Source organism: Saccopteryx bilineata, chromosome 3 (assembly GCF_036850765.1).
Source record: "Saccopteryx bilineata isolate mSacBil1 chromosome 3, mSacBil1_pri_phased_curated, whole genome shotgun sequence".
Lineage (NCBI taxonomy): Eukaryota > Metazoa > Chordata > Mammalia > Chiroptera > Emballonuridae > Saccopteryx > Saccopteryx bilineata.
This window is the reverse complement of record NC_089492.1, coordinates 10,530,863-10,555,986: the sequence shown is the minus strand read 5'-3', so window position 1 is coordinate 10,555,986 and position 25,124 is coordinate 10,530,863. Positions and strand designations below refer to the sequence as shown.

Below are 25,124 nucleotides of genomic sequence, written 5' to 3'. Positions count from 1 at the left end.
GGGACAACTGGCCCTCTGCTGAGTGGACGCCCAGGACCGTTCCCAGGGCTGGCATAGCTCAGGATAGATGTGATGGTTGACTCGTTGCGGGGGGCGGGGAGGCAGTGGATGTGAAAGCTTACGATCAAACGTTAAGGAGGAGAGGGAAATGTCAGACCCTGACCCCCCTACCCACCCACCCCCGCCCCCACAGCCAGCGTGTGACTGCCCCGTGTTTGGCCATATAGGTCACTGGGGTGGAAGGTTTTGGGAGACACCCTGGATTTTTGTTCCCACCATCTGCAGCCTTGTTTCACAGCTGAGGGAATTTGGTTTCAAGAGGCGATTCGGGTTCTGTGGCCCGTTCTCAGAGCCAGGGACGAACCCGTGTCCTCCGTGTCCCTGTGTCCTGGTTCCCTCCCAGCTCTCACTCCTGAGTCTGTTTGGCTGGGGGGGGGGGGCAGAGTCCAGTGAGCTCTGCCCCGGCTGCCTGCCCCTCCCACCCTCGGTGTGTGTGAGTGGGCCTTTGCCTGCAAGGCTTGTTTCTGGAGCTGGATATGCGGGGCTCCGGGTGTCCAGGGTCCTCGTACCTCATCTGTCTGTGAGCAAGAGTCCGTTAGAATCTGGTACGGTGAGTGACTGTCCTTCAGTGTGGGCAGGACGTCTGTTATGCAGAGAAACGGCTAGCTGGATCTCCCTGCTGCTCTGTGCCTACAGCCTGGAGCGGCTCTGGAGCGCCCGGAGAAGAGTTTCTGCAAATTCAGGTGCCAGATGCAGGTTCAGAAACAACACCGAGCAGAACATCTGTATTTTTTCTTGATTGTATTAAAAATAGATGCTTGGTGAGGTGCTGGCCCTGTAGCTCCAGGTGGCTAGAGCATCCTCCCCATACGCCAAGGTTGCGGGTTCATTTCCGATCGGGACACGTACAGGGAGCTACCAGTGAATGCATGCATCAGTGGAACAACACATCGATGTTTCTCTTTCACTCTCTCTTTCTCTCTTCTACCCTCACTCCCTCTTTCTCTCTCCCTTGCCCCCTTTCTCTCTCTCAAATTAAAAAAAAAAATACATGTACATGCTTGTTAAAAAGTAACCCCAGCTACTAACGAAATGTGAGGAGTCAGGAGTGACCTTCGTGTCATGTCCTCCCTGTCGCTTGGCAGAGATGTTCGTGGAAGGAGGCAGGGCCCTGGCTGGGCCGTCCTGAGCGCTGCAGGAGATGTTTGATGAAATGATGTCCAGGGCTGTCACCGAGCCTTTGTGGGTTCAGTGAGCCTTTGTCCCCACTCTTGCCCCTTGCTTTTGCTCTAGGAAGTCGAATGTGTGAGAGGGAAGTGCCCGGTAACGCTGTGTCCATCCTCTGACTCTGCTGCCCTCTCCTCCCGAGCCCTGTTCTCCTGCTGGCCACCTCCGCCTCTTGTGCCTAGGTTATACAAGGACATGGAGCAGCAGTGTTCATCCCGGGGCACCTGTGGTGCCCCCAAACCTGGGCCTGCCCCCCGGCCTCCTGACGCGTCTTCCCGAAGGTGCTGGAGAATGTCAGGGTCCAGACCACAGGCACTCCTCCTTGCAGCCTCTCTGGAAGATGCCCTGACACACAGCTCCCTTCTGTCCATTCGTTTACCTGCTCAGTGAGCTGTACCTGAATGCACCTGGCCCCTGACGTGAACTGAACGACAGCACTTGTTCTTCCGTAACTAAATCGGAAAATGAACAGAGAGAAGACACTTTCATTTCCGGAAGCACAGGGATTATCTGTATTGTTCAGGTGCATTCTTGGTCACTGAGAAATCGTCGCGGTCAACTTCCACGTGTCGAATAGCGGGGGAGGGGGGGGAGTGACAGAAGCTAATATTTGTTGAACGCTCTCCATGGGCGAGGGACTGCCGTGCACTTTGCCTGGGTGATCTCATCTCCTCCTGGCAGCCTATGAAGGAAGGGCCGTTGCTGATTTCTGAAGAGGAAGGCAGAGCTTCGAAAAGCCGAGTGACCCTCCTGGTACACACATTAGCCGGGCTAAGTACACAGCGCGTAACAGGCAGGGTGCTCGTGGGTGTGTTGATCCAGAGCCTGAGCTTCCCACGTGGAAGTGTCCCTTCTGGAGTCTTTGCCCACCTCTCTGCTCCGCCCCGCTCCCTGGATCAGTGATACTCCGTGTCCACCACCTTTCCTTCGGGACCTTTCTGCCATCTCTCCAGTAAAACCAGTTAGTTTCCTTCCTTCCGGTCAGGTGCGGTGACTGACACACAGTAGGCTTGCAGTAAATGATCCTGCAAGGTTGAGATGAAGAAGCGATGTGACTCGTTGTGTCCTGTGACCTGGTTTGCCCCCAGAGGAAGGTCTTCACCTGCTCCTGGCTTCCGCCGAGGTGCTCTGTGCCCCATGGGGCATGTTTTGCTGGACAGGACCCTTTGGGTGCCTGTGTGTTTAGAATAGAGAAAGGAGGAAATGATGAGGCCATTGTGAGCTGCGCACCCCCATCCCCCATCATATCTCCTGCCGGTGCTGTGATTTGCGGGAGTTGTGGGGGTCCCCGAGGCTGCATGCTCCCGAGTCTCCCTGAAGGAATAAAAAAGATGTCGCCAAGGGTGGCTGGTACAAGGCGCGCAGTCGTTTATTTTCCTTTCCTTTTGTTCTGCTCCTTCTCCTTCCTGGCCCCTGGGCCTCTCCACGTGCCTCCACAGACTGTATTCCTTTCCTCTCCTTTCTCCCCAGCTTTGGAGGCACAGCGACATTCCAAGTTGGGCTCCTTCCTAACTAGGTGACCTTGGACAAGCTGCCCTGGGAGCCTTAGCTGTCCATCTGTCAAACGCATCTAGTGACTGCTTCTGAGCTTGGAAGGGGGGCAAAGTGCGACCTTGAGGCCCAGCTGTCCAGCACGGGGCTGGCATAGACTGGAGCTTAGTAAGGCTGGTGTTGGCCCCCCTTCCTCCCCGTGACAACCACTCACCTCTCAGGTGAGCTCAGCGTTGAGAAGAAAGCAGGCAGGCCCAGGAGCAGGGTTTCTCCAGTGGGTTCTGGGCGCCTCTGCCTCATCATCACGCAGAACCTGTTGAGTGGACCCGAGCACAGACCGGTTAACCGGGGTTGTGGCAGGTGGTCCTTGGGGACCTATATTGTAACAGGACTCCAGGGGACTCTGGCACATCGAGGTGAGGCCCCCTGGCCCAGAGCGCCATCCATGAGCCTGGTGCTGTAACTTGCACCAGGAAGGGGGTGATTCATACATACATTCCCTACATGGCCGTGGGCTGTGTGTGTGTGTGTGTGTGAGAGAGAGAGAGAGAGAGAGAGAGACAGACAGACACACACGTCACCAAGTTCCCGTGGAGCGCCAGAGACTGAAGTTCCCCCAGTCAGTGTTCCTTTGCCAGCTGCCGTTCTGACATGCTTTGAATGAGTTAGGATTTCTGCTGCTTCTGTTTTTATTCTTACCGCCGCTCCCTTTCCTCCTTCCTTTCCCTAGATGATGCGTGTGTTGCCTGTGCACGCTTCCCGTCCCCTGACCCCTTGTACGCTGGCTGGATGGGCCATCAGTGGCGGTGCCCCCTGAGCGCAGGGGAAGAAGGGGAGGGGGGAGAGGAGTGGAACAGCCCCTTGCCTCCCACGGAGCCCTTGGGCGAGAGCCCCGTGGTGCGCGCCCCCCTCGATTCTGTTCTGCCACCCCTTCCTCCTGCCCCACCCCCAGCACTGTGGGTTTACCCAGGGGCCTGTGGGCATGGCAGAGCGCTGCCAACGTTTACTTAGTGAAAGGTGCCTGTGTGACATGAAGCAAAGACCTGTTTCCATGCAAGTCAGAAGTGCATTCCAGAATCAGGAGCGTGACCTCCCGGAAGCCTGGCTAATGCAGGTTTCAAAGAGGAGCTGGAACCACTGTGGTGGTTACGGGAGGCGGGGAGCTGTGGGGGGTGGGGAGGGGCAGTGCCCAGGTTGCTTGGGGGGGGGGCCAGTTCTCCAGCCCTCGGAAGACGGCCCGGTTCAGTTCTCAGAGCGAGGTGGGGTTTGGTGAGCGGAAGGATCCGGAGGAGCCCTGCAGCCCGACGAGCCTGGGGTCTCATCTCCTCCCTGCTTCCTGTGTCACCTCGGGCGGGGCGCCTGCCTTCCCCTGTCCCCTGTGGCTGTTTCTGTCATTTCTGCATCAGAGACCCAACTCTGGGGTGTGAGCATCAGTGCAGACTAAATGGGGGAGTTAAAAGGGCCTCTTCTGTGATAGGTGATTAATAAATGCTGCATCTCGTCTTCCTCCTCGTTTTGAGCATCACCCCCTACTACTCCAAGCATCCTTTTCCTTCTCCCCAACTTACAGACCTCTCAGGGGCCGTGTGATGCTTCCATGGAAGCCTCTCTAATCCGTGTGGAGCTCCCGAGGTCCTGAAGCGCACCCTTACTCCAGGGGTCAGGAACCTTTTTGCCTGAGAGAGCCGTGAACACCACATATTTTAAAATGTAATTCCGTGAGAACCATATAATATGTTTAACACTAAATACAAGTAAATGTGTGCATTTTATGTAAGACCAACACTTTTAAAGTACAATACGTCTGAATTCTTTTTAATAACGTTGTTATGCTGTTGCTAACCAATGATGAATAAAGTACTTCTTACCATTAATGCGACTTCTGGTGCTGCATGGTTTTGCTGATGGCTTTGTAGTCTGGTTGATACGTGGTGAGGTTAAGCTTCATGCAGGTGTTGAGACTTCCATCCGTTAAACGTGATTGTAGGTTGGTCTTAACATTCTTTAGCTGTGAGAAAGACTGCTCACATAGATATGTACAGCCCAACATTGTCAGTACAGCAATACTCACACGCTGCAGTGTGTGATTCCTGACGGGAAGCACGTTCCAAGTTTTGACAATCAGTTGGTCCACACGTTGAAGTTTTTCCATTTCTCCCCACTTGTGTTTGCTCGCCAACTCTGCTTGCTGTCGTGCAAGTCTTTCCAGATCTTCATTCAGTGACTTGAACTTATTCACCCACATGTCTGAGGCCTTCAGGTCAGCAGCTTGTAGCTCATAATCTCTGACAGAGACACCGGGGATGTAACTCAGATCGACGCTGTCCACTGCACACTCGTGTGGATGGGTGATGAACTTAAAAAAAGACGAGTGCGCTCACAAAATTCTCCAAAGCACGCTTTGAATGACTGCAGGAGATTAGATGTGAAGCCCACTAGCTGCTGGAGATCAAGATGTTGAGCAGAGTCACTTGCTGTGCATGCATCTTTAAACTCTCCCAGTTTTTCAAAGCGTAGTAAACGACCTGTTTCAATGTTGGCGATGAAGAGTTCCAGCTTGTTTTCAAATGCCAACACTGCTTGTTGAAGGGATAAGACTGTATTTCCAATGCCTTGTATTTTCACATTGAGCTGGTTCAGATGTTCAGTCATGTCCACAAGATAGTAGAACTTCAGGAGCCACTCAGTGTTAGCTAACTCAGGATGCTCGATGTTTTTCATTTCAAGAAAAGTCCGGATTTCACTCAGACAAGCTGCGAAATGGCTGAGCACCTTCCCTCTTGACAACCATGCACATTGCTGTGCAGAAGCAGAACAGGATAATTATTCTCAACTTCATCCAGCAGTGTTTTAAACTGGCGATCATTTAAAGCTAGGGCAACAATAAAGTTGACCACCTGAATGACCAGCGACATCACCTCACCAAGCTGTTCGCCACACATCTGAGCACAAAGTGCCTCCTGATGTAGGATGCAGTGAAAACTTAGGATGGGTCTCTTTTCATGTTCACGAAGAAGCGCTACGAATCCTCTGTTTTTACCCACCATGCACAGAGCACCATCAGTACACACCAAAATAAGTTTATCCATCGGTATATATTTTCTTTAGCGAACTCAATGAAAGACTTGAATAAATCTTCCCCTCTTGTTGTCTCTTTCATAGGCAAAACAGCAAGATTTTCCTCACATAGTGTGTCACCGACAGAACACCTTGCAATCACGCTGAACTGGGATAAATGGCTTACGTCTGTTGACTCATCCAAAGTGAGAGAAAAGAATGGTGCTGCATTTATGTCCTTCACTTGTGTTGCCTCAATTTGATTTGCCATCATGATGGTACGATCGTGAACAGTTCTTGCCGACAGAGGCATGTCTTTTATTTGTTTGATTATCTTGTCTTTATTCGAAAAGTCATCAAAAAGTTCATTGTCAACATCAAGCATGAATGTTTTGGCATACTCCCCATCTGTGAATGGCTTTCCATTTCTCACAATTGCTAAAGCACCTGCAAAGCCAGCCAAATTCCAGTCACCTTGTTGGGTCCAAGCATGGAGTTGCTGCTGACTAGCTTGCACTCTGCACAGTAGCTCTTGACATGCTTTCTTCCTGCTGTCCCCTGCTGGATATTTCCATGTGAATGTAGTATGGCATGTGTCGAAGTGCCACTTTATATTTGACCATTTCATTGATGCAATTTTAGACACACTGCAGAACTTGCTCTCTCCACGAAGGCGAATTCCTCTGTCCTTTCCTGCTGAAAAGTACGATACTCCTCATCTTGTTTTCTTTTAGCCATTTTCTTCGTCAAAGGGGTTTCTGCAATTAGCTAGCTGACTACTTGATCGGCTGGCTCAGTGGTAGAGCGTCGGCCTGGCATGCAGGAGTCCTGGCCAGGGCACACAGGAGAAGCACCCATCTTCTTCTCCACCCCTCCCCCTCTCCTTCCTCTCTGTCTCTGTCTTCCCCTCCCGCAGCCGAGGCTCCACTGGAGCAGAGTTTGCCCAGGCGCTGAGGATGGCTCTGTGGCCTCTGCCTCAGGCGCTAGAATGGCTCTGGCTGTAACAGAGCAATGCCCCAAGATGGGTACAGCATTGCCCCATGGTGGGCATGCCAGGTGGATCCTGGTCGGGCGCATGTGGGAGTCTGTCTGACTGCCTCCCCGTTTCCAGCTTCGGGGGAAAAAAATAAATAAATAAATAAATAGAAAGGAGGGAAGTTTTCTTCCTGACTTCACAACGAGCCATGTATGTTTCGCATTACCCAATAAAAATTGGTGTTGTCCCGGAGGACAGCTGTGATTGGCTCCAGCCACAACCATGAACATGAGCAGTAGGAAATGAATGGATTGTAATACATGTGAATGTTTTATATTTTTAACGTTATTATTTTTTTAATTAAAGATTTGTCTGCGAGCCAGATGCAGCCATCAAAAGAGCCATATCTGGCTCGCGAGCCATAGGTTCCCGACCCCTGCCTTACACCTTGCTGGCTTGGTCCTTAGCATGGGCTATTTGTCATGGCCCCGGTCCTTTAATGAGAGCTGAAGCTCTCTGCGGGCAGCGCCCTGTGTGAGACTTGGCGTCTCCTTCCGTGTTACCTTCCTGGAGCACAGGCATGCCCTGGAACTGCCCTGCGTCTCCAGGGGCAGGTCCTCCTGTCCCCCACGGAACGGCCTCCTTGAGTCACTGTCTGATGGCTCAGTTCCTTGGCCCTTTGCCCCCTTTATTTTCACGATTTGATTGACATTTGGATCTCTACTGACCTTTCCCTGAAGGACTGTGTGGGCAAAGGTCAACAAAAGGAACTTAAAAGTAAAACCCCCAAACCTTTAAGGTTTGTCATTTCTAGAAGGACATGGTTCATGACTTTTCTCAGCTCATTTTTGTGTCTTTGTCACTTTTAGGCTGTGGACGGGGGTGGAGATGAGCTCACCACATGGGAGGGCTTCTGTTATGGGAGACCCGCTGTGTGAACAGGCTCCTGTAGGTGACCTTGACGCTTTTTCCTAACTGCGCAAGGCGGGACCCATTTTGTAGAGATGGGTATAGATTTGGAGGACTGAGGCTCAAGGTGTCATAGCTGTTTAGTATGAAGTGTTGAAGCTGAAATTCTCACCCTGGTCTGTCTGTAAGGTGCTGGTGGTCACTGGTCCTGGCATTCCTACCCCCACACCTCCATTCTATCTGTCAGCCTCTTTCTCTTGCTCTTCTTCTCTGCTTAGGTCTAGTTAATGGAAAAGAAGGCACCTGAGAGGTCATCCCAGGGACCTGCTCTGGGCACAGCTGTGTTCCTGTAACTGCTGGGCCCTCAGCCTGGTGGGTGTGTCGCACAGTTTGTGACCAATGTCCACATTCTACCTGGACGCTGATCCCAGGTTTCTCCAGGGGACTGGTCCTCCTGCCCGCAGGTGGGGAGAAGCAGTTGGGTGGGTTTGGGGGAGACGTACCTCCCTGTCGCTGTCACGTCGGCCCTGGGCCTGGTGGAAAGGATGTCGTGCCTGCAGGCCATAGCTGGACACTTTCCCTATCTGACCAGAAGCCATCTGAAGAAGTGTGTCCTGGGCGACACGAAGGACTTAGTGCGGGAAAGGGAGCAAGACTTGGGGCCTGCTGACTTGCCGTGGACCAGTGTGGCTAGTAATTGTCCAGGTCCTGAGTGAGAATGGTGCGGAGTGAATAAACTCAGAAGGAAGGATGGGATGGGGAGGTCTCTTTGCAAGGCAGGTAGCTAGCTTGCAAGAGCTAAAAGCAAAGCCTCTGCTGGGTCTGCTTTATTACATAATGCAGAGTGTATGCAAATAAGGAAGTCTCTGATACAAAGTTACATTTCCAAGGCAATCCAGGAATTCTCACTAGTGCAGAAAACCCTCCACTCTGCTCTGCATAACTGAAATCAACCAACATGAGAACAAAGGGTGAGAAGAAGGGCATGTACATTGCTTCTAGCAACTAAATCAAGCAAGTCAGGTGGGGGGGATGGGATGAGTACAAATATTCAGCTTCATAGCCAGTATGGAGGTGTGGGGAAAGAACTTGCCTTTGGCTAAGCCTTAAACTGCGAGGGCTTGGCCAGCTTGTAGTTTTCCCACACTGACCAGTCATTGGATCGGGGCCATTCTGGTCAGAGTGGATGGTGTTGGAACCTCATTGCGTTTTCTAGCACTGAGCTGCCCTCCCCATCTCTGGCTCCCAGGACCTTCTTACGCTATCATCCTGCCCCTGAGTCTTTATTACCGCACTGTCTTTCTCAGGCAGGGCGGCCTCATGATGAAGCAGGAAGGCTCTGGAGCAGGTGTCCCCAAACTACGGCCCGTGGGCCGCATGCGGCCCCCTGAGGCCATTTATCCGGCCACCCATTGCACTTCTGGAAGGGGCACCTCTTTTATTGGTGGTCGGTGAGAGGAGCACTGTATGTGGTGGCCCTCCAATGGTCTGAGGGACAGTGAACTGGCCCCCTGTGTAAAAAGTTTGGGGACCCCTGCTCTGGAGGCTGAGTGTCTGGGCTTATGTCTGAAAGCATGGCTTCGAGCATAGCTCGCTGTGCTCCAGTGTTCCCATTCAAACTGCGTTCTGTCTTCACACTTGCTGAGGTTACAGGACTTAACGCAACCGATGCGCTTGGAGCGAGCACATAGGAGCTGGGCCTCTGCTCAGGTTGCCTTCTGCCAACAGCACCCCTGTAAACAGCACCCCTGTACCTGCTACATCAGGCAGTTTCTCTCCCGGGCGCTGTGTCCCCCGTGCACTCTCACCGTTCCTCTCCCGGGCGCTGGGCCCCCCGTGCACTCTCACCGTTCCTCTTCCAGACGCCGTGTCCCCCGTGCACTCTCACCGTTCCTCTTCCAGACGCCGTGTCCCTCGTGCACTCTCACCGTTTCTCTCCCAGGGCCGTGTCCCCCGTGCACTCTCACCGTTCCTCTCCTGGGCGCTGTGTCCCCCGTGCACTCTCACCGTTCCTCTCCCGGGGCCGTGTCCCCCGTGCACTCTCACTGTTCCTCTCACGGGGCCGTGTCCCCCGTGCACTCTCACCGTTCCTCTCCCGGGTGCTGTGTCCCCCGTGCACTCTCACCGTTCCTCTCCCGGGCGCTGTGTCCCCCGTGCACTCTCACCGTTCCTCTCCCAGGGCCGTGTCCCCCGTGCACTCTCACCGTTCCTCTCCCAGACGCCGTGTCCCCCGTGCACTCTCACCGTTCCTCTCCCAGGGCTGTGTCCCCCGTGCACTCTCACCGTTTCTCTCCCAGGGCTGTGTCCCCCGTGCACTCTCACCGTTCCTCTCCCGGGCACTGTGTCCCTCGTGCACTCTCACCGTTCCTCTCCCAGACGCCGTGTCCCTCGTGCACTCTCACTGTTCCTCTCCCAGGGCTGTGTCCCCCGTGCACTCTCACTGTTCCTCTCCCAGGGCTGTGTCCCCCGTGCACTCTCACCGTTCCTCTCCCGGGGCTGTGTCCCCCGTGCACTCTCACCGTTCCTCTCCCAGGGCTGTGTCCCCCGTGCACTCTCACCGTTCCTCTCCCAGGGCTGTGTCCCCCGTGCACTCTCACCGTTCCTCTCCCAGGGCTGTGTCCCCCGTGCACTCTCACTGTTCCTCTCCCAGGACTGTGTCCCCCGTGCACTCTCACCGTTCCTCTCCCAGGGCCGTGTCCCCCGTGCACTCTCACCGTTCCTCTCCCAGACGCCGTGTCCCTCGTGCACTCTCACCGTTCCTCTCCCAGGGCTGTGTCCCCTGTGCACTCTCACTGTTCCTCTCCCAGGGCTGTGTCCCCCGTGCACTCTCACTGTTCCTCTCCCAGGGCTGTGTCCCCCGTGCACTCTCACCGTTTCTCTCCCGGGGCCGTGTCCCCCGTGCACTCTCACCGTTCCTCTCCCGGGGCTGTGTCCCCCGTGCACTCTCACCGTTCCTCTCCCGGGGCTGTGTCCCCGTGCACTCTCACCGTTTCTCTCCCAGGGCTGTGTCCCCTGTGCACTCTCACCGAGCTCTGCTCTCCGCATCCCGCAGGCCATAGCCGGGTGGCCTTGGGCACATCCCTTCCCCTCTCTGGACCTCCTTTCTCGGCTCTTTGGTGATGGAATTGAACCGTGTGATTTCCAAGGCTTCTCTTGCTCCGCTGTGCTGGGGCCTCTCCTCCTCTGAGCCACGCCTGCCATGCCGTAGGAGAACCTGGACATCGCCAATATGCCCGAGTATGGGCACACGCCGTCTGCACGTTCGGTCCCCCTGTTCTCTGGGTGCAGCCTGAGAGCTCCCTGTGGGCAGGGAGCCTGTCTTGATGGATTGGTGTGCTGTCCAGGTCCTAGCACTGTGCCTGACACCATGAGTACTCCGTTTGTGGCTGTGATGAATCACTCCCTAGCCCACCCCATGTTTCCAAGCACCTGTTGAGGTCTCCAGTACCTCGCGGGGTGTCCGGAGCCTGGCTCTAGGATGGCTGCAGTCTGTGTACCTCGCAGAGCTGCAAGCAGGGCTCCATTACACTGTGCAGGGGGCGGTGCCTGGCCACAGGAGGGCCGCTCCATGCGGCCCCTTTGTCACCTGCCGTGAAGCCCACAGTGTGGAAGGACCGTCTGATGCGCACTGACAGTAGTGAGCAGACCGGGTTCGGTGTGCATCTCCCAGGCCTGACTGGTGGGAATCGCAACATCTGAGCGAGCTGTGAGCCCACGTGGGCGGGTCTGTGCATCTCATCCGCAATGAGCCCTAAAGAAGGTGAATTTCATTTGCTCGTTTTCATTAAATGGACGAGAAGACAATTCCAAAGATTTTAAGGGACGTGTCCATGGCCAGCCACTAACTGCAGCTCTGGGATTCACGGCTGGTGTGTTTGGTCCCCAAGCCCACCTTGTCCCCCTGAATGAGGAACTGGTGAGTGTGGGGGACATGGCAGTGTGCGCTCGGCCAAAGCTGCTGATCCATGTCACCCCAGCACTGCTGACCACACTCCGAAATGAAACAAGAAAGAGAATCTGTTGGCAGGAGGACGGTGGCCATGTTCTCGGGGAACCCAGCACTTGGGGCATCACGGAGGAGTAACGGGACCTCGGCCAGAGGGGTGTCTGCCTCTCCCTTCATCGGAACAAGATGAAGTCGACACCTCTTCGGGGGCTGTTGAAAAAGCCGTTCCTTCACCAGCCTGAGTGCAGGTTGGGAGAACTTTGCTGACTTGCCCCTCGCCTGGGAGAAGTGCTTCATCATTCCTACCGTCCACGCGTGTGCGGCCTTCCTGGCTCGGCTCAGAGGTGTGATCATCAGCCCGCTGACAGTGGCTCCTGCTAAAATGAACAACATGACCGGTGCTGGCTGCTGCAAGAGAGGGAAAGAGAGAGCGCACACGCGCGCGCACACACACACACGTGCGCACGTGCGGAGGCCCGGGAACCTGGAAGCAGAGGGGGGGGAACGACACGCACCACACACACACACACACACACACACACACACTCACACACACACACACACACACACACACACACGTGCGCATGCACGGAGGCCCGGGAACCTGGAAGCAGAGGGGGACGACACGCACCACACACACACTCACACACACACACACACACACACACGTGCGCGCGCACACACACGTGCGCACACGCGGAGGCCCGGGAACCTGGAAGCAGAGGGGGGGACGACACGCACCACACACACACTCACACACGTGCGCGCGCGCACACACACACACACACACACGTGCGCACATGCGGAGGCCCGGGAACCTGGAAGCAGAGGGGGGACACGCACCACCCGCACCCTCGGACACAAGCTGTGCCGGAGATGTCCTGACCTGGCTCCTGTCTCTGAGCCCTGCACCCCGTTCACCAGGCCCCCCCAGCCCAGGATGCCCGAGTGCCCCCGTGCGCCCCGTGCTTAGGGGACGCTGGGGTACAGAGGTGCTCTCCTGGAGCGGGGTAGGAAATAGAAGCACCCTGTTCCTCTCTCTTCACTGTGTTCACAACAAGGAGGGTTGGCTGGTGGAAATCTCTGGGTTGGGGGGAAGGTCAAGAAGGAAATGACGTGTTTTGTCTTGATAGCCCAGGAGGCCGAGGAGAGAGAGACAGACTCAGCCGAGAGAATGCTGCTGAGGGTCGTATTTCCTTGTGGGGCGACTCCATGTGGGGTTGTCACCAAGCCCCAGCGTTTTATTCTCGAAGTCTCCCCCTCCTTGCTTTCCCGGGGCATGAAGATACTGAGGGTCAGGGAGGCCTGGGAGGTACTGATTCCCAAGCCTTGAAGGGAGTTGGTTGCAAAGTCAGTAATATTCTGGCAACATACCTTCACAGGAGAAATATGGGGAAAAATGCTAACCAGTGTTTTATTGGGGCGACGTGCGTGAATAAAACACGTCATACACAGCATGTCTGAGCTTAGCTGCCGCCTGGATAGATAGAACATTACCTGCATTTCAGGACCCCCACCTGCCCCCTCCCCGCCACTCAGGATGACCTTGGCCTGACGCCTAACAGTGCATGTCTGGGAATTTAATAGAAATAATATCATACGCACTCCCTTGTGACTGGCTTCTCTCACTTAAAATGACGTTTGGGACACGTGTTCACGTGTTGTGTGCCATTGTAGGTGATTCTCATTGCTCTGGAGTGTTCCACGGGGTGTGCAGTTTTAAAACCCGTTCTCCCGTGGGTGCGTGTTCTAGAGGTTCCCAGCGTTTGGCTGCTGGGCGTGCTGCTGCTGTGAACAGGCTAAAAGACATCTTTTTTTTTTAAATGATTTTTTAAAAAGATTTTATTCATTTTATAGAGAGGAGACAAGAGAGGGAGACAGAAAGGGAGGGGGGGAGGGAGAGAGAAAGAGAGAGAGAGAGAGAGAGAGAGAGAGAGAGAGAGAGGGAAAGGTGGGGAGGAGCAGAAAGCATCAACTCCCATATGTGCCTTGATCAGGCACGCCCAGGATTTCGAACCGGTGACCTCAGGGTTCCAGGTCTACGCTTTACCCACTGCGCCACCGCAGGTCAGGCCAAGACACATCTTTTGGTGAACATTCGTGCACACTTCCGAGAGTCTACACCAAGGACAGGACCTGCCCAGCCACAGGGCGCGCACGTGTCAGCTTTTGTGGACAGAGGAGAACAGTTTCCCAGAGTGGTTGTTTGTCTTTCTTCAGAATATCTGTCCTCCCGCTTGTTGGAGAATTCCAGTTCCCCGTTGAAACCAGTCCTTGGTGTTGTCTGTCGTTGTTATTCCGGCCAGTTCGTGATAGAAGAGCAAGTGACCAGGAAGGGACCACACGGCATAGGAAAGGCAGGTGCTGCCAGGAGAGGGTTTCCTCTGGCGACACTGGAGGTCGTGCGCGGTGCCCTGGGTGCAGGCTGCGGGTGCCCATGGCGGGGCTGCCTCCTGGCCCGAGCCTGGGCGCTGGCCTGCCCTCGGTCAGGGGCCGCCGTTTGCTGCAGTAATACCCAGCAGAGCGTGTGATGATTCTTCCCCAGGTGACAGCTTTAATGTGCCCGACCCCAACAAAACAAATGCGGCTTCAGACTTGCCCGGGGGCCTCAGTAAATATTGAACAGACGGTGCCCCCCCGTTCTCTGCACTGCTCCCCTTTCTGCTGTTAGCAGCCCCCTCCGCGGACCCAGCTCCAGTCCCGGCACTCTGGACGATGCCGCTCCTGGTGCTGGTTGTTGGAACTGAGCACGGCCACCCAAGCTCTGACCCTGTGCCTGGCACCACCGGGGCTGCCGATTCTCTCATGTGACTGCAGGTAACTGCAGCAGTGTCAGGAAGTGACAGGTAGGCGTGACTCGCCCCATCCCAAGGGTGAGGAAGCTAAAGGGTAAAGATAATTGTAACTGTGGCTAGCAGGTTTGGTAGCTCGACTTCAAATGTTAATGTTTTAACCCCTTCCCTGTCTTTTCCTCTTAGGGCTGATGTGTAGATGCTTAAGCTTCCTTTTGAACTCATCTTTCTCTTGGCTCTAAAAGCTATGGCAGGTGGCTTTACACAGGACAAGGGGAGCCCGCCCTGGTCACTGAAGAATGATTAAAATGGAGAATGGATGCCCTCTGGGATGGTTGCTGTGAGCAGCGGGCCCCTGGAGATGTCCACATCCTAGTCCCTAGACCCTATGAATGCGTTATCTTACGTGTCAAAAGGAACTTTGCAGAAATGCTTGAGGGGCACGACCTTGAGGTGGAGAGATGATCTTGGATCGTCTGGGTGGGCCTGGGATAATCACACGGGCCCTTAGAAGTAGAGGGAGGCAGAAGGCCTGTTACAGGAGATGTGGCGGGGGAACGGGCCCAGACAGATGTTGCGTTGCTGTATTTGAAGGTGGGAGAAGGAGGCCTGGGCTGGGGCATTGGACAGCGGCTGCTGGAAGCCAGAAAAGGCCAGGTAACCGGATCTCTCGGCACCTCCGGATGGAAAGGTGAGGCCGATACCTCGAGTTTAGCTCAGTGAGACCGCATGGGCCTGTGGACCTCCGGAACCGTCAGATAATGAATGTGCGCTGTTCTCTGCCACTGAGTCCGCAGCCCATTGTTAATGCTGATGGTTGGTACGGCGGTCAAGCTCATGGGCTTTGGAGCCGGACCACCGGATTTCCACTTCCGTTCTAGCGTTTCCTAGCCTGGGGGGACGTGCTTCACGGGTCTGGGCCTCGTGGTCCTCCTCTCTGAGATGGGGATGGGGCAGTCTGACACGTGGGGCGTGTGAGGCTGCGGTGAGGACTCTGTGTGCGAAGTGCCTGGAGCGAGCCGAGGGCGTGGAGTCGGGCAGGCATCTCTCAGCAGGGTGGCCAGGGGCCCGCTCAGGCATAGGCTTGGCGGACAGACTGGCCCCGGTTTCGGCTCCTCTCTTACTGTTTGGGGTGAGGGGAGTCACAGCGCCTCATTTCCTCGTCGGGGACGTTGGGGTGGGAGTGCCAGTGTGGTCGGGGTTTGTATCAGGTGGTGGCCAGAGCCTGTGGCAGGTGGAGCTCCAGGCTCTCTGCGAAGGGCAGTTATTGTTATCACTGGGTGGCTGGTGGCTGTTGGGCCTCCAGCCCGAGGCCTGGTGGACCGTTTGTCCTTCAGTTATCTCTGTCACAATTCCAGTACGCTGGGTCGGGAGGCAGAGGATCCCCACTGAGCTGGCACGGCGCTGGGCACCTCGCAGGCGCTCGGTCGTGGCTGGGTGTGTGAATACAGAAGGGAGCAGGCCCCAGGCCTGCCCTGAAGAACCTCTCCGTGCAGGGCAAGGCTTGGCGTCCTGCCAGGGCTTTGCGGCTGTCTTTAAAAAGAAACAAAACAAAGAATGACTTCCTACCAGCTGACCCAAAAGCCCCTCAGCTCACTGCCAGGGCTGGGCTGCAGGGGAGTCCAGGACAGCACGCCAGGCCTGGCCAAGCTGGTCACTCCCTAAGCCGGCCACCTGACCTTTCTGGAACCTTCTCTCCTCACCATCATGGTCAGGCCTCAGCCCCTTCTGCCCTCCCAGGGTGGTTCTGAGGGGCCCTGTGCAGTAGTAAGTTCTCCTCCTGAGTGGTCTGGTGGCCCAGTGGGAGTCAACACTCCCCTCCCCTCCCCTGAGGGCCCCTGGTACCCCCACCTCACCTCTCTTTGGGTGCCAAAGCTATATATAGGGCACTCTTTCTAGAGAGTTCCCTCTAAGTTTACTGGGGACAACGATAAAGAAAGGAGAAGAGCCCCAACTACTGCTCTGTGTTCGTGATTGTAACAAGATTGGTTTTTCTTCTTCCTGTCCCTAGGCCCTGCTCTTCCAACCAGAAAGGAAATGACCTGATACCCCTCCCGATGGCGGTACCTGCCAGCAGTGTGGAGCTTGCTGAACCGTGTGGCAATGGCGTGCTGAACCGTGTGGTAGTGGCGTGCTGAACCGTGTGGCAGTGGCGTGCTGAACCGTGTGGCAATGGCGTGCTGAACCGTGTGGCAATGGCATGGACCTCCCGTCGTTCGAACGTGTTCTGAACCGTGTGGATTTACAGTGATACTCGGCTGCCTGCGGAATAATGTAGGCGCTGGTGGAAGGCTTCCCTGGGATTACACACACCCGGCACGCGTCTGGATGCTAAAGGTGGTTTTAAGGAAGGCCCTGGTGAGTGCCTGGTGGATTCCGGCCGCCTGGACGCCCGCGGGGGCCGGAGGACCGCAGCTCCCTGCGCAGGCCGCGCTGTTATCCTGGATGTAGGCTTGGGTCTGTCCAGCAAGCCGCGAAGGCTCCTTAGGATCGTAAGTCCTGCCCGACGTCTCAGGTGCACACCTCTCATGCATGTCTGTCAAGCGCCCACCTGGGCTTTAGGCGGCTCTGCCCTGGCTGGTGGTAGAAAGGTCACTTGATGTAGCCGGCTCTCAAGAGGAGCCGGTGTTTAATGAGCTCACTCTGGGTGTCTGGCTCAGTGCTGGTACTTGGGGGAGACCCGTGGAGATAGGAAGGTGCTTCCTGGGAGCCTTTGCTGACATGTGTCATCGTACCTGTCACTTTCACTGAGGTTCCTGGGTTTTGTGCCTGTCTCCATCTAGCAGACTGTAAGTGCCTGAGGGCCGTGGCCTCGTCCACGTGGCTCCGTGTCTCTAAGACATAGCACAGTGCCCGGCATATCGTGTCTCCTGCTGCAGGAAGGGCGGATGAAGACGTGATCATTAACGAAGTAAGATATTGGAGAGCAAATGGGGAATGTAGGGTTAGGGGGCCATTTCCTGGCTCTGTGCTTAGAAACAGAGTTGGATGGCAGCAGGGTCTCTGGGGCCGGAATGCCCTGGGTTTGCATCTCTAACAGTACCTGCTGTGTGACTCTGCATCTCTAACTGTACCTACTGTGTGACTCTGCATCTCTAACTGTACCTACTGTGTAACTCTGCATCTCTAACTGTACCTGCTGTGTGACTGCATCTCTAACTGTACCTGCTGTGTGACTGCATCTCTAACTGTACCTACTGTGTGACTCTGCATCTCTAACTGTACCTACTGTGTAACTCTGCATCTCTAACTGTACCTACTGTGTGACTGCATCTCTAACTGTACCTACTGTGTGACTCTGCATCTCTAACTGTACCTACTGTGTAACTCTGCATCTCTGTATCTCTAACTGTACCTTCTGTGTGACTCTGCATCTCTAACTGTACCTACTGTGTAACTCTGCATCTCTGCATCTCTAACTGTACCTACTGTGTGACTCTGCATCTCTGCATCTCTAACTGTACCTGCTGTGTGACTGCATCTCTAACTGTACCTACTGTGTGACTCTGCATCTCTAACTGTACCTACTGTGTGACTCTGCATCTCTAACTGTACCTACTGTGTAACTCTGCATCTCTGTATCTCTAACTGTACCTACTGTGTGACTCTGCATCTCTAACTGTACCTGCTGTATAACTCTGCATCTCTGCATCTCTAACTGTACCTACTGTGTGACTCTGCATCTCTGCATCTCTAACTGTACCTGCTGTGTGACTGCATCTCTAACTGTACCTACTGTGTGACTCTGCATCTCTAACTGTACCGACTGTGTGACTCTGCATCTCTAACTGTACCTACTGTGTGACTCTGCATCTCTGCATCTCTAACTGTACCTGCTGTGTGACTCTGCATCTCTAACTGTACCGACTGTGTGACTCTGCATCTCTAACTGTACCTACTGTGTAACTCTGCATCTCTGTATCTCTAACTGTACCTTCTGTGTGACTCTGCATCTCTAACTGTACCTACTGTGTGACTCTGCATCTCTAACTGTACCGACTGTGTGACTCTGGGCAAGTGACGGCTGGACACCTGGCCCTGCTCTGTTCAGTAGGAGTGAAGCAATGTCACGCTTCCCAAGACTGGCATCAAGGGTCACGGCACAGAGGCCGACGTGCTGACCGCCAGCCTCGTGCCTGGTTCGCAGCAGACCCTGGGCACCTGGGCGGGCTCCCTGTTGCTCGGGGGAAGGCTTCTGGGGAGAGGGTGTCGCTGGGGCCTTGAAAGTCTTTCTGAGCAGAGCCAGGTGGGTGTGCTGGACTCTGAACTGAGCACTGCCGATTGGCACGGACAGGTCATCAAAGGTCACAGTCCCTGGAGCCCGGTGGGAAGGCTGTGTGGCCGGGCTGCAGCAGGTGAGGGAGGGAACAGCTAGACTTGGACTTGGCCACAAAGCCTATGGCGGTCCTTCAGTTGACACGCAGGAGGACTGACCCCCGTGTCCTGACTTGGCTGCTGTGAGGTTGGTGGCTCCCAGGAATGTTGCCTCAGCATTGGGTTGCCCAGAGGAGAGTGGCAGCTCAAACAGCTAGTGTCCTGAATGCCCAGGTCACCTGGGGCCACCTGGCACTTGGCTGTCAAGACTGCACTTGGGGCAGGGCCTGGAGTTTGATTTTGATTGGGTTCCCAGTTCTGCTCATGCCTGGTGGCACCTGTCAGAGGGCCTTTCCCTGGAAATAACAGCCCTCTGTTTGTTCGGCACTGTTTGGCTCACAGCTTCTGGATGTGGGCTGGTATTATGTTCACTGACACAGGCGTTTCTCTTTTTCCCACGCTAGAGAACCATCTTCTGAGTTCAGGAAACGAGTTTATCTTGCTCATTGGCTAAACACACAGTAGGCGTCATATTTATCGCATCATAGTTAATCAGATCAGATGGTAAACCCTACTGGCTTCCTTTCAGGCTTCCCTGGACAGGACACACAAAAGGGAAACACTTGCCCTTTGAGTGTGTATAGAACTTAATAGCTGTCAGGTGAGTGGGCAGTGAGTGAGGTGCCCGTTTGACAGCTGAGAACTTGGAGGCTTCGGGAGGTTGTATAACTTCCCTGAGGTTCTTTATCCAAGACAAGGCAGAGCAGGAAGCCGGGATGGGTGTGTGTGTGTGTGTGTGTGTGTGTGTGTGTTTGCGCGCTGCCAGCAGTGGGATGCTCTTGGGGGTCCTTAGAACTGGGTGCCCTCTTTGTCGCCCCGGAGACACAGACTTTTCATAAAACTGCTCAGGCACCCACTGTGTGAAGGAGGCAGGCACCATGCTGGGCCCTGGGGTGCAGTGAGGCTGGCTTCACAGTCCAGCCCCTGGAGGCTCCTGTCCTCAGGGTGCCTGTGCCCTTGAGTGAGTGCTGACCTGCAGCCCAGAGCGATGGGTGCTGTGCGCACTGCACGGTGGCCGGTGGCCGGTGGCCGAGCAGGGCAGAGGGAGGAGTCACCCAGGGAGGGGCTGTTGCAGGTGAGGGAAGGTGGGGACCCCCGGGAGATTTCAGGAGGCTCGCAGTGGTGGGCAGATCTGTCCTGGGGTCGGGACGGGCTCCGCTAGAAAAGTGAGTGGGGGATACCGAGGCCAGCACTGCCCCTCTGCTTCTGCCTTCGCAGGGCTCTGACACCTCTTCCTGCCTCTCCCCCACCCCACCCCCACCCCCACCCCCTGCTGGGCCGATGCACCCTCACTTATCACATGGCCCGCAGCCCTGGATTTTTCTCCTGTTATCGGTTGCTCCCGAGAACAACCCCATTGTGGTGGTCCTGGTTATCTCCTGCTCCTCCCAGGAGGGTGAGGGTGGGCTTAGGTAGCAGCAGACACAGAATGGCCACAACGAGAAAGGAGACTCCCGCTGCCCCTCCTTTCTGGCTGCCCTGAGCGCCTGCCCGTGTCTGCGAGGGTGCCCCTTGTGGGTGGACAGTGATGGACAAATAATCACCGTGTATTAAGCCGATCGCTGTGCTAGGCACGCGGCACACAGTATTCTCCAGGCCCAGAGCAGACCTGGCAGGTGAGAGGGATAGGGCTGCATTATTATGGTCTTCTTTCCAGTGCTGATGTAACCGGACCACAGAGAGGAAAAGCAGTTCTCCCCGGGCACACACGGTCAGTATTTGAAAATAGTTCTTTCTGATTCCAAAGCCCCTAGGCCAGGGGTCCCCAAACTTTTTACACAGGGGGCCAGTTCACTGTCCCTCAGACTTTTGGAGGGCCGGACTATAAAAAAAAACTATGAACAAATCCCTATGTACATTGCACATATCTTATTTTAAAGTAAAAAAAACAAAACGGGAACAAATACAATATTTAAAATAAAAGAACAAGTAAATTTAAATCAACAAACTGACCAGTATTTCAATGGGAACTATGCTCCTCTCACTGACCACCAATGAAAGAGGTGCCCCTTCCGGAAGTGCGGCAGGGGCCAGATAAATGGCCTCAGGGGGCCACATGTGGCCCATGGGCCGTAGTTTGGGGACCCCTGCCCTAGGCCACTTGAACTCCCGTCTTGGTGCCCCCTGGGGCGTGTGACCTCGGGCAGATCGGAGATTCCTTCTCTGGGCCTTTCTACCCTCATTGGTAGGGAAACTGTCTACTTTTTTTCTCTAAGCTAGGACACCTGGGTCACTTCTTATAGGAGCATTGTAACGTGACTGTGGGACGCAGTTACTGGGAGAGGGTGGTCTTTGGAGCACAAAACCTTGCTGTGCACTGGAGACCACTGGCCAAGCAGGAGTGGGAGGGTGAAGGCTGACAGGTCGGTGTGCAGGCCTGCTCCTCCGCGCTCTAGAGATGAGCTTGGTCATCTTCTGCACCTCTCTGAACCTGTTCCTTCATCTATAAGGGGGTGGGGGCACAGCCACCTCGTCAGGTTGGAAGGTTGACCAGGCCCATTCCGGCCATTCATAAACTCCGGCCATTAAGCACCCCCCCCCCCAGCTGTCATTGAGAACCCCGACCTCCGAATCCAGCCTGGAGAAACTGAGTCCAAAGCACTTCTCTCTTGGTGGCCCTGTGCAGACCCCAGGGGCCCCAGGTACAGGTTCTAACTTCTCTGAGCTCCACTTTCTTCGTCTACGAAGTCGGTTCCATAGCACCGCTGCGTCTCTGGTTGTTACTTGTTACCTCAGTGTGGCCAGCGACTGTTTGCTCTCTGTTAGTTCCTCCCCACAGGGACCCCGTGGCTGCTGGTTTGGTGGCTGCTGGCCTCCTCCCTCCGTCCCTCCCTCACCTGAGAAAGCCATGTCCTGGCTTTTCCATGGGGACCCTGTGGGTGCCGGTTTGGTGGCTGCTGGCCTCCTCCCTCCGTCCCTCCCTCACCTGAGAAAGCCATGTCCTGGCTTTTCCACGGGGAGCCTGTGGCTGCTGGCCTCCTCCCCCTGTCCCTCCCTCACCGGAGAAAGCCATGTCCTGGCTTTTCCACGGGGACCCTGTGGGTGTGAGGATCGCAGCCCCCTCCTCCGGGCTGAGTGCTGAGTGTCAGAAGTCTTGAGAAAACACTGCCCCGTGGAATTCCAAAGTTAATGAAGGGAGCAGGTTCCAGGACGGTCTCTGTGTGACCTCCTACCCTCCTCCAACCCCCGGGCACCCCTGAGTGAGTTTGGAGGCTGTGGAAAGTTTATAGTGATTGAACACAGACTTCTGTTGCCAGTGGGGGACGTTACAGTGGCTTTAGCCACGAAGCCTGGGCCAGTGTGGGTGAGTGTGAGTCTCTTCCCTAAGCTGCCTGGTTAACCAGAGAAAGGCACTAGGAACAGCGCAGGTGGACAGGGCAGGCCATCGTGGGAGAAGGAGCGTGTGTATGAAACCCGCTGGCTGTCCAAAGGAGAGGCATAGTAAGGGGCTATGTGAGAGGTTTGAAAGAAGACCCAGTTTCCCGAAACAAAGAAACAAAAAGGAAACTCTCTTCTCTCATTATTCTAACCTTTAGGCTCCAAGAGGCTATTCACTTAGGGCGAGTGGGGTCAGGTCAAGAGAAGAGGCCGGTGGTGAGGGATATGGGTTCAAGACGTATTCCCTGTTGGGGGCTCGTAGACCCTTCCTGGAGAAGGTCCTTGTGTGTGTGCGTTTCTGTCCTGGTTCTCCTTCACCTGTCTCCTCCCTGCGAGGTGGATGGTTTCCCATGAGGGGGACGGGCAGGCTGTCCCCTTTCTTTGTCTTGTCGACGTCATTTTGCAGGGCAGTGGCTGGGGCTAGGGGTCTTTCCCTCCCCTCTATCTGCCACCATCTACTCATTCTACAGGGTGGGTGTTCTAGGGAGAGGGGTCGACTCCCCCGATTCCAGGAACTGCCCTGACCTGACCCCCTCGTCCCCTTCCCTGGAGGCTTATCTGGCTCCCACCAAAGAGCAGCTGCTGGTGGAGAGGTTTCTGAGTCACCGAGAAGTTCTGGACTGGGCTTCGCGGAGGCGATGATATGAACAAACAAACATTAGCCAGGACTGGCTCCCGGCCTCCAGCCCGGAAACTTCTTGTTGCATATTCAGAGGATGCGTGCAAAAAAAAAAGAGTTTTCCTGATGGAGAAATATTCCAGAGAGGTGTTGGGGTAGGTTAGCAACTCTGGACCATTTTAAGTCCCAGGGTGTCCTGGCTGTGTGACCTTAGAATGCTTGGGCCTTTATTGACTCTTCAGTGAAGCCAGGATTTTTTTTTTTAAAATTTATTTATTTTTTCTTTACAGAGACAGAGAGAGAGAGAGTCAGTCAGAGAGAGGGATAGACGGGGACAGACAGACAGGAACGGAGAGATGAGAAGCATCAATCATTAGTTTTTCATTGCGTGTTGCAACACCTTAGTTGTTCATTGATTGCTTTCTCATATGTGCCTTGACCACGGGCCTTCAGCAGATTGAGTAGCCCCTTGCTTGACCCAGCGACCTTGGGCTCAAGCTGGTGAGCTTTTTGCTCAAACGAGATGAGCCCGTGCTCAAGCTGGTGACCTTGGGGTCTCGAACCTGGGTCTTCCGCATCCCAGTCCGACGCTCTATCCACTGCGCCACCACCTGGTCAGGCATGAAGCCAGGATTTTAATGACAATGAATTGACCAGAGATGTGAGACCTGGCTGGTTGTCAGCCCCTGTCTCTGAACTTGACACATAGTAACCCTGGATGTAAGGCAGATCTGCCAGTCATTTTGTGACTTGTGTTTTCCAGCGGTGGACTCAGCCCAGGCAGTTGTTGGGGCTTCTCAGGCCCCGGGTCGTCTTTCAGCAAGGTGGCAGTCCTTGCCTTGTGTTCCTCACATGCTTGTCAAGAGGATCAAATGAGTCACCCCTGGGAAAGTGCCCGAGAGCTGGACTGTGCCGCCGGCCAGAGCCTGGCGGGATGGCTGAGGCTGGGTTCTCGCGGGGGAGTGTGGTGGTGTGGTGGTGTGGTGGCGGAGGTGACGGGATCCGGCACTGTCCTCAAGGGCAAGGCCAGGCAGCAGGGGGCTGCTGAGCTCTACCTCCCGCCGCCGTGGTGGAGCGCTGGACAGTGTGAGTGTCCCGTCCCCCCCCCCCCCCCCCGCGCGCTCTCTGCTTCCCTCTGTTCTTCAGAAGGACTTGCTGGACTCGAGCACCTAGGGTCAAGTTTTGGGGGTCATTTCTTTTTTCTTTTTAAGTTAAATTATTGATTTTAAAGAAAGGAAGGGAGAGACAGGAGCATCTATCTGTTTCTGTATGTGCCCTGACGGGGGATTGAACCAGCAACCTCTGCGTGCAGGATGATGCTCTAATCGGCTGCTCTCTCCTGTCAGGGCCTGGGGTCTTTCCTTTGCATAATGGGAGTTGTCCAGACCAGAAACAGAAAGCAAGAAGCCACAAAAGGTCATCGAACCCTTGTCTCCGCCTTCAGGACGAACAAATGTTAGGGGATGTGGCATGCTGGTTTTGCATCATTGCTTCTGAAGAAATTAAATTAAAAAAGAGAGAGGTAAAGGGAAGTCCGCCACCCGTTTCCTTCTCACAGAAGAGCTGCTCTCCTGGACGCGGGCCGTGATAGGACACATTCTCCCAATTTTGTTACAGGTCTGTCTGGAGACCACTTGTAGCCCTGTTTTGTGTGTTTAAAAGTTCTTCCGGTGGTGACATAGTGCAGGTGTGTGGTGACTGCAGCCGGCTCTGCCCACTGTATCGTTTGGGGCCTGATGGATTTTGGGTTGTTTTTAGGTGCCTGCTGTTGTACATGGCGCCAGGGAGGGCATCCTTGCACAGGTGTCCAGGGGCACGTATGGGTGCCGCTGGGGCCACGCAGCGCAGGGAATGCACCCCTGCCCAGGCACTGCTGTCTGGCTGGAGGGGTCTGTGTACTGGGGCGTCTCTCTGCGAGCCCGTGAATTTGAAGGCAGGGGTATGATGCTGGCTGCTGTAGCCCTAGGCTGGGTGGGCAGTGCTGGGCCCCAGTCCCAGCTCATTACCCGCTGGATGGGGTGAGATGATCGGGGTGAAGCTGAGGCAAACCCCAAGGGCAGGACCAGAGTCGGGGCGCAGAAGTAGCTCGCCAGGGCGGCCCTCTGCTGGAGCAGCCCTAGGTCAGCGGACAGAGAAGCAGCCGTGGGGGTGGGGTGCGGGCAATGGAGGCCGAAGGGACAGCCGTGAAGGGGCCAACAGACGTGTCTGATCCTGGATGGGTGGCTGTCCCCGGGCTGGACGTGCAGGTCCCAGACACCATGGCTGGGAGCCACATGGGAGCGGTAGGAGGCCGACGGTGCGGTGTGCGGAGTGAGGAGCACGTATAGGAGGAGGAGCCGGGCTGTGCGGCGTGCG

The 25,124-nt window shown here is 55.2% G+C and overlaps 1 long non-coding RNA gene across 11 annotated transcripts in view; it reads left to right on the top strand.

Moving 5' to 3' along the window:
• LOC136329469 (uncharacterized) overlaps nt 1-25,124 on the top strand; it is a 353,394-nt gene that overhangs the window by 55,175 nt on the left and 273,095 nt on the right. For 10 of the 11 annotated variants that reach the window (XR_010730205.1, XR_010730208.1, XR_010730210.1 and 7 more), the window contains exon 2: nt 16,410-16,890. This is a non-coding gene — a long non-coding RNA (uncharacterized lncRNA). Of the gene's footprint in view, nt 1-16,409; nt 16,914-25,124 lie in introns of all 11 variants that reach the window. The other variant, XR_010730209.1, reaches the window with a different exon arrangement.